This window comes from Mus caroli, unplaced genomic scaffold, assembly GCF_900094665.2.
Source record: "Mus caroli unplaced genomic scaffold, CAROLI_EIJ_v1.1 scaffold_12812_U1_1, whole genome shotgun sequence".
Lineage (NCBI taxonomy): Eukaryota > Metazoa > Chordata > Mammalia > Rodentia > Muridae > Mus > Mus caroli.
The window spans coordinates 25,592-33,600 of record NW_018390174.1 but is presented as its reverse complement, the minus strand read 5'-3'; the positions used below and the strand labels follow the sequence as shown (position 1 = coordinate 33,600).

Sequence of the window (8,009 nt, the reverse complement as noted above, 5' to 3'; positions counted from 1 at the left end):
ATTTTATAGTGTAATTCTATCTCAAAGAAAAAAAAATCCAAAAAGAAAGAGCATACCTCATTTTATTGAAAATTGTCTAATACAATCTGTCTGGTTTCTGGACTCATTTGGCAGCAGTAGGAGTCTCTGATGTAATTTATGCTTTTTGTAATGAGAGAAGAGTACCATGCATGTATGAAGATTGACTAGCTGAATTGGATCCTATTCTGGTTCCTTAAGGTCTGTAAAACGTTCATTTCTGAATTCAGAGTGATGGTGACTCTAGGTGTCATCAAGGCCATTGTCAGGGGACCCTGGACCTCAAAACCAGGTCACTCTAGAACTGTGGATGTCAGGCATTTCAAAAGAACCATGGAGTATGGATTGGGGGTGGGGAGGTGAGGCTTTGGTTTTAAAAGAAAGAGGAAGAAAAGGCCCTCTGGCGTGCAATGCTTGGGGTGTAGCTGAACACCAGCTGCCTTCTATTGTACTCTTTTATCCACTCAGCTGTGGTGGGTCAGTCCTTTCCTGTTCTTCCCCTCTTTTTATCAAGGCAACTACACAGATCAGTGGATGATAGCACCTTGCGTACCCCATGGGGCGTCTCCAATTAGGCCATAAAGCCTCTCAGTCCCTACCCCATTCTCCCTGTATAAGGCCTGGATGGTAGGAATTGGATACTCAGCTCTCCCTTTGGTTGTGGTGTAGTGTTACAGTGGATGCCAGGAATTTTGAATTTTCCTTGGATGACTTTTCCCTCTAGTTAAGGACTTCTGTGTATAATAAATATTTATTTGTTAACTAAATGCTTTTCAGGAGAGCAAGGAGCTAAAATTCTGTTCAGAACTTAGAAAAGGGAGAAATTTCTGTTTCAAATTAGTCACATGAACAAATATGTTAATCTGTTTTCTTCTTCTCCTTCTCCTTCTCCTTCTCCTTCTCCTTCTCCTTCTCCTTCTCCTTCTCCTTCTCCTTCTCCTTCTCCTTCTCCTCCTTCTTCTTCTTCTTCGTTTTAAGATTTATTATATTTATTATTTGTAAGTACACTGTAGCCTTCTTCAGTCACCAGAAGAGGGCATCAGGTCTTGTTACAGATAGTTGTGAGCCACCATGTTGTTGATGGGAATTGTACTTGGGACCTGCAGAAGAGCAGTCAGTGCTCTTAACCTCTGAGCCATCTCTCCAGCCCAGTTAATCTGTTTTCAATTTTCATTAGTAATTTTTTTTTTACTTTATTCATTTCTGTTGTTTTATTTTAAAGACTATTCTTACGATTGATGGCCCAGAAATATAATCTGTTCTAGAACATCAGAGAATTCTGCCTACCTTGCCTCCAGATTACCAGCATTATAGGTGGGCATGTGACAGCTAGATAAATGAGTTCTTTTAATTGGCATAGTGAACATGAGTGGCTGAGTCTATATTGTTTGTGTCACCAAATGACTAGGGCAGATTCTGTCCTTATTCTATAGATGGTGAAACTGAGACTCAGAGTGTTAAGTCAGTACTGAATAGATATGTGGAACTGCTCTTCTTATTCCTGCTGTTTCCAGGGACTCAGTCAATGAAGTGGAAGTCACCTCAGCCAGACATGGAGGCACAGGCCTGCAATCATGGTGCTTGGAAAGTGGAGACAGAAAGGGACAGGCCCAAAGAGTTGATAAATTCCCTGCTTTGACAGTACCTAATATTAGCAATGAACATTGAGGTAATCAATTTTAGATGATTGATAACTATCCTGCTGGCCTATTTTTGGGGTCCAACACCAGGCGTTCTAGAATCTGCAAAAAAGCCAGGCGGTGGTAGCCCACACCTTTGATCCCAGCACTTGGGAGGCAGAGGCAGGTGGATTTCTGAGTTCGAGGCCACCCTTGTGTACAGAATGAGTTCCAGAACAGCCAGGGCTACACAAAGAAACCCTGTCTTGGAAAACAAAAACAAAACTGAAAACAACAAAAACAAAAGAATCTGCATAAAAAATGAATTTACCAAAAAAATCAAATTACTATAATTACACTAGTTCTAACAAAAGGGTATCCTGCTTGTGGACGTTGTACATCGTGGTGCGCACTAGGCTCCGCACCACGATGTACAACGTCCACAAGCAGTGTTTGTTTGTTTGTTTGTTTGTTTGCTTTGTTTTTGTTTTTTTTTTTTTTTTTGTTTTTTGGTTTTTGGAGACGGGTTTTTTTTGTGTAGCCCTGGCTGTCCTGGAACTCACTTTGTAGACCAGGCTGGCCTCAAACTCAGAAATCTGCCTGCCTCTGCCTCCCCAGTGCTGGGATTAAAGGCCATTTTTTTTCTCTTTCAAATTTTAAGATAATCTTCCTGATAGAATAGGCTTAAGTTATACTTGGTGGGCTCTAATCAAATCCCTCCTCTCCGGAACTCATAATCATCAAGCCCATTTAAAGTCCCCCCTCCCATAGGTATAAAAGCTATTTACTAAGAGCAAAGACCCGAGACTCATTTCTTCTTGGATACACCCATAGTACGGCCCCTGCAGCCAGTGGTCTTGGTGTGCTGGCCACGGACACGAAGGCCCCAAAAGTGGTGCAGCTCTCTATGGGCTCGAATTTTCTTCAGCAGCTCCAGGTCCTCAGGCAACTTGTTGTCTAGACCTTTGGTCAGAACCTGGCTGCACTTCCCATCCTTCACATCCTTCTGTCTGTTCAGGAACCAGTCTGGAATGTTGTACTGCCGTGGGTTCTGCATGATGGTGATCACTCGCTCCACCTCATCCTCCGTGAGTTCTCCAGCCCTTTTGGTGAGGTTGATGTCTGCTTTCCTCAACACCACGTGAGCATATCTCCGCCCCATGCCCTTAATGGCAGTGATGGCAAAGGCTATTTTCCGCAGCCCATCGGTGTTGGTGTTGAGTATTTCCAAAATGTGCTGGGACTTCTCAGCAGGCAACAATCCACATAGAGGCAAGGTCAAATAGTATTGGAAAAATGCTATTCTTTCTAAAAGGAAATGAACTGCTCCTTTTCAAAGTCAGAATGGGTATGTGTTTTTTCAATAATATTTATGTTTGTAAAAAGTCAATTATTGGTTCCCTATAAATACTGCACTGCTCTTGTTTCCATTTGGTTATGTTTCCCAGGCATAAGAATTTCTTTCCATTTCTTTTACAAGTGCTGCTTAAGACAAGGTCTCCTGAAGCCCAAGCTGACTCATGCCATGTAATTGAGACTTGCCTTGAACATCTAATCCTGTCTCTAAAGCCACGTGATGGGAAGACAGTCCTGCATGTCTTCTAGGCTAGGCTTTGAAGGTGAAAGTTTTCCTGGTATGGCTTTACTTGACATTAGCAATGAGTAGTGATGTCACCAACTTTCCATCTTGATGGTCACCTTGACTGGCCATTACTCTGGTCTGCAGCCCAGGCAATTAAGGGTCTGAATAAAGAACTGAACTTCCTGTCAACTGTTGTGGCCACCAATGCAATTATTTCAAATGACTTTAGTTAAAGGAGTTCAGTTATCTAAAACCAAACACATGGGCACTCTGAGGGGTTTGTATTATTTTCAACATTTAACATGGGAAAACCCTTCTTTAATCTGGAAGTATAGATTGAGAAGAAAAAAATCAATCTAGGCCAGAAGTTCTGCTGTGAGCCTACATATATAAAGGACATTGAAGATGGTAGTTCTTTCTTTTTCTATTCTTCCCACATACTGGCTTGCAAGGTATTTTTTATATTTTTCTGGCATTAAGGCTCCATCTTTGGAATTCTGTTACGTACTGAACACCAACTGAGACTTACAGGAACTACTGTTTTCTTCAACTCTCCATTGGTACAGTCATTGATTTACTAGTGGGGCCACATTCTGTGAGCCACTCTTATCTTTCGGCATACTTAGAGAGATCCATGCTCTAAGTTCTGTTCATTTGTAAAACTTTTACTAATACAGATATGTTTTTTCACCTTCCCACGAAGGAAGACGTGCTGGCTAACAATAGTGCTCCATAGTGATTGGCATCCATCCCCTGCTTTTCTCCCAGGGTTATTTGTAGTCTCATATGTAGCAATTGAATATTACCTGCGGTTTTCCTGATGTCAGTGTAAAATCAGAGAAGCAAACATCACATTTTGTGTACTAAAATCAATCTTTAATTGTAAATATCTTTGGAACCTATAGTTCACTCTGGTCCAAGTTGAATACTGTACTGTGCAAGGTGTGGATCTTGATTCCCCAGAGGAGGAAGGGGCAGAGCTAGGAGGAGGAGGAGAACCAGTGCCCTCAGCCTTGGTGAGCAGGAAGAAGAAATTCCTGCTGAGTTCTGGATGACAGAAAGATAGACTATTGGAGGACAGGACTGAAAGTAAGTCTTGCAGATCTGAAAATGGTCAACTCCTGGATAAGAAACCGGAGCTGGGAAGCCCAATACTGTATACCTATGGCTCACTCTAACCCTAAGGAAGGTGGTCATGTCAATCAAGATTCACTAGCCAATTATAGCCTCGGATAGGCCCGCCAATAGAAGTAGAGGGGTGTTCTTCCGTGGGCCACATTTCCGGCTCTCCTCTTAGTTGCTGAGCAGGCTGAAAGCTTGGTCTGAGGTGTTTTGGATCTCTGCTGCCAGGGGCCTTAGGGAATTTCAAGTGATCTACAACGTGGCGGCATGGTGAGCATGGGACCACTGCCCTTAACTGGAAGGAGCAGGGGGCTAAGCATTTGGAGTCGGGGTGATGGGATGCAGGGGACCAGCCCTGGCCATTCTTGGTTCCTTCTGAGGCAGCTGAGAGGGAAGAGTGTCTGAGGTGACAAGACTTGGCCTTCAGAGATATTTAGTGTTGCTGTTTAGTATTAACTCGTTTCCCTATCTTAAGTCTCAGTCGCTTTGATGGGAAGACAGTGCTGCCTCTCTTCTAGCCTGGGCTTTGAAGGGGAAAGTTTTCCTGGTTTGGCAGAACTTGACATTAGCAATGAGAAGTGAGGTAATCAATTTGACATGGTCGATAATCACCTTGACTGACCATTACTCTGGCTGCAGAAAAGGCAGTCATGAATCTGGATAAAGAACTGAACTTATTGTCAACTGTAATCGACACTACTTCAAGTAGTTCTAAGTACTGTATTAAAACAAGTTGAGTAACCTAAAACTGAAACTGGTGGGCATTGTGAAAGTGTTTTCTATTTTTTGTAACATTTAACATGGGAGAACCCTTCTTTATTCTGGAGCTTTTGAATTGACAAAAACAGTCTTTAATTTGGGCCATAGCTTCTGGTGGCAGCCTACATTTATAAAGGATATTGAAGATGATAGCTCCTTCTCTTTTTCTGAATGCCATAATCTGGCACGAGAGATCATTTGATTTTTGTAGCATTAAAGTTCCTTCTTTGGAATTATGGTATATGCAGAAGACCAGTAGAAACATACAGGCACTCCTGTATCCTTCAACTTTCCATTGGTATGCACTTATTGGGTTTCTTAGTTGGACCACATTCTGTGAGCCATTCTGTTTTTTCTTTTTCTTTCTTTTTTTTTTTTTTTTTTTTTTTTTTTTTTTTGGCAGGGTTTGTTTCTTTCCTTGTTGCTGTGCTGTATCTCACTTTGTAGACCAGGCTGACCTTGAATTTAGAAATCCACCTGCCTCTGCCTCCCGATTGCTGGCGTGCACCACCAAGCCCAGCTCTGTAAGCNGGTTTCTTAGTTGGACCACATTCTGTGAGCCATTTTTTTTTTTTTTTTTTTTTTTTTTTTTTTTTTTTTTTTTTGGTCTTTTTGAGGCAGGGTTTGTTTGTATAGCCGTAGCTGTGCTGTAACTCACTTTGTAGACCAGGCTGACCTTGAATTTAGAAATCCACCTGCCTCTGCCTCCCGATTGCTGGCGTGCACCACCAAGCCCAGCTCTGTAAGCCATTCTTATATATCCACTTTCTACATAAATAGAGAAATCCATACTATCAGTTCTGTTCAAGTGGAAAACCTTTACTAATACAGATAGGTTTTTTTTTTTTTTTTTCACCTTTTCACTCAGGAAGATGTGCTGGCTAACAGTAGTGCTCCATAGTGATTAGAATCCATTTCCTCACTTCCTGCTTTTCTCTCAGGGTTGTCTGGAGAATCATACTCAAAGGACAAGATAAACCCTATTTTTCTCCATTTAAGGAGCCCCGTGGTTGCCATTTGACGACCAGTCCTGATTTCAAAAAGATACCAGCTTTAGGAATAAAGTGTAAATCCCAAAGTAAGTCATAAGACACCATGTGTAGGAACAGAGTCATAAAATCTAGAAGAAGATTGTAGAACCCTCTTCAAGAGACCAGACTGGGGATAACCACAGAAATCGGGAACTATCTGAGAATGGTCCATCCGGGCTGGGCAACCCTACTTCATCATATGGTGAAAAGTTCATGGCATAGGATTGCAGATCACTGACAACCTGCGACCCCCTACATCCACCAATGAAATTTTAGACTACCCTATCATTCTAGAGGGTTCCACCTGTTTCCTATAAGGAGGTCCTCATACCTTTGTCTGGGGTCGCCATTTCAAAGAATGCTGGTTGTTTCTCCAGAATGAGTGCCTTTTCTTTTTGCATATTATCTGATCTGGGGTCTTCAGTGATTTTTCCACCCTTTCAATATGTAGCAGGTGAATATTAGCTGCAGTATTTCTGAGATCAGTGTAAAATCACAGTAACAAATATCACATTTTATATCTTAAAATGATGCAGTAATTGATAATATGCATGGAACCATTCTGCCTGTGGTTCATAAGGTTCACTCTTCTACAACATGAATAATGAACTGTGCAAGCTACCCATCTCGATTCTAGGAGGAGGAGGAGATGCAGACGAGGGCCGGGAGGAGAAGAAGAAAAGGAGGAAGAGGAGTAGGAGGAGGAGGGGTTGGGAAACATTAGGAAGAAGAGGACAAGGAGGAGGAACTGTAGGATGAAAGTAGGAGAAAAAGGAGGAGGAGAAACAGGAGGAAGAGGGGAGGAGGAAGATTATGAAATGGAGGGAGAAGATATTTGTGCTCACTGCTGGTAACAGAAAGCTAGCCTATTGGAGGACAGGCACACACAAAACTGAAACAAAGATCTTGCAAATCTGTAAAGTTTCAAGTCCTGGACTGATTTTCCTGGGCAGGAAGCCCTAAGAGGCAAGCTTTCAGCACAGTCTATCCCTAAGGCCAGTGCTCTTGTCACTCAAGTTTCACTGGCCAATCAGGGACTACTGGAAAACTGTCCAATCAGACGATGAGGAGGGCTCTTCTGGGTGCTTTGTTCCCTGTTGGAGGTTTAACAGCATAGCAAAGCAGGGTTCTATGGTTGGTTGTGATGTGCTTTGACCTCTGATGCTGGGTGCCTTTGCAGAGTGCAGGCAAGCTATTAAGTCTCGTCATGGTGAGCATGTGACCATTGCCACTAACCTGAAGGAGCAGTGGTCTGAGAAGCAGGAATCCTGATAGTGGGCTCTCCCCTGGGTTAGGTGGAAAGTAACAGCCAGCTGTGCGATTCCATGAGGTCTTAATCACTAGATGTACTCGGTTGTGGCATCTGAATAACTTCATTATGGGAGCTTCATCTGCACAAAGCTTTTGGAGAAAGGGCTTGCGATGTAGAAACATACTTAGCAAGATGCCAAATTTGGAGAGGCTGAGATTCTCAGGTACCTTCTAGACATTGCACCCTGGCCGCCAATTAAGTACCATTTGGAGTTAATTTTGTGGCACTTGTAAACTCCATCTCACGAACTCCAAACATATGCTCTGATAAGAAGCATAGAGTAGAATCGCTGATTGAAAAGACTTTCCAATAATAAGAAAATGTGAAGAAACATTTAGTTGAGGGAGAGACTGCCTCCTAAACACCCACAGAGAAGTAGTATGGTAACCAGGCATCTGAGAGACTAGGATGCTAGGATGGATACACAGGGTTGTTCATCAGGATTGTGGGGGAAATATCGCTCCAGGTCATAACAAAGGGGACAACCCTGATTAATAAATAGGCCCTTTCCCAGGTCACAGACCAGCCCTTTAACAAGCTGCTTAATGAAATATTGCAGGCTCACA

The 8,009-nt window shown here is 42.6% G+C and overlaps 1 pseudogene; it reads right to left on the bottom strand.

Moving 5' to 3' along the window:
• Positions 1–2,445: 2,445 nt before the first annotated feature.
• On the bottom strand, positions 2,446–6,532 carry LOC110288516 (annotated as a pseudogene).
• Positions 6,533–8,009: the final 1,477 nt, after the last annotated feature.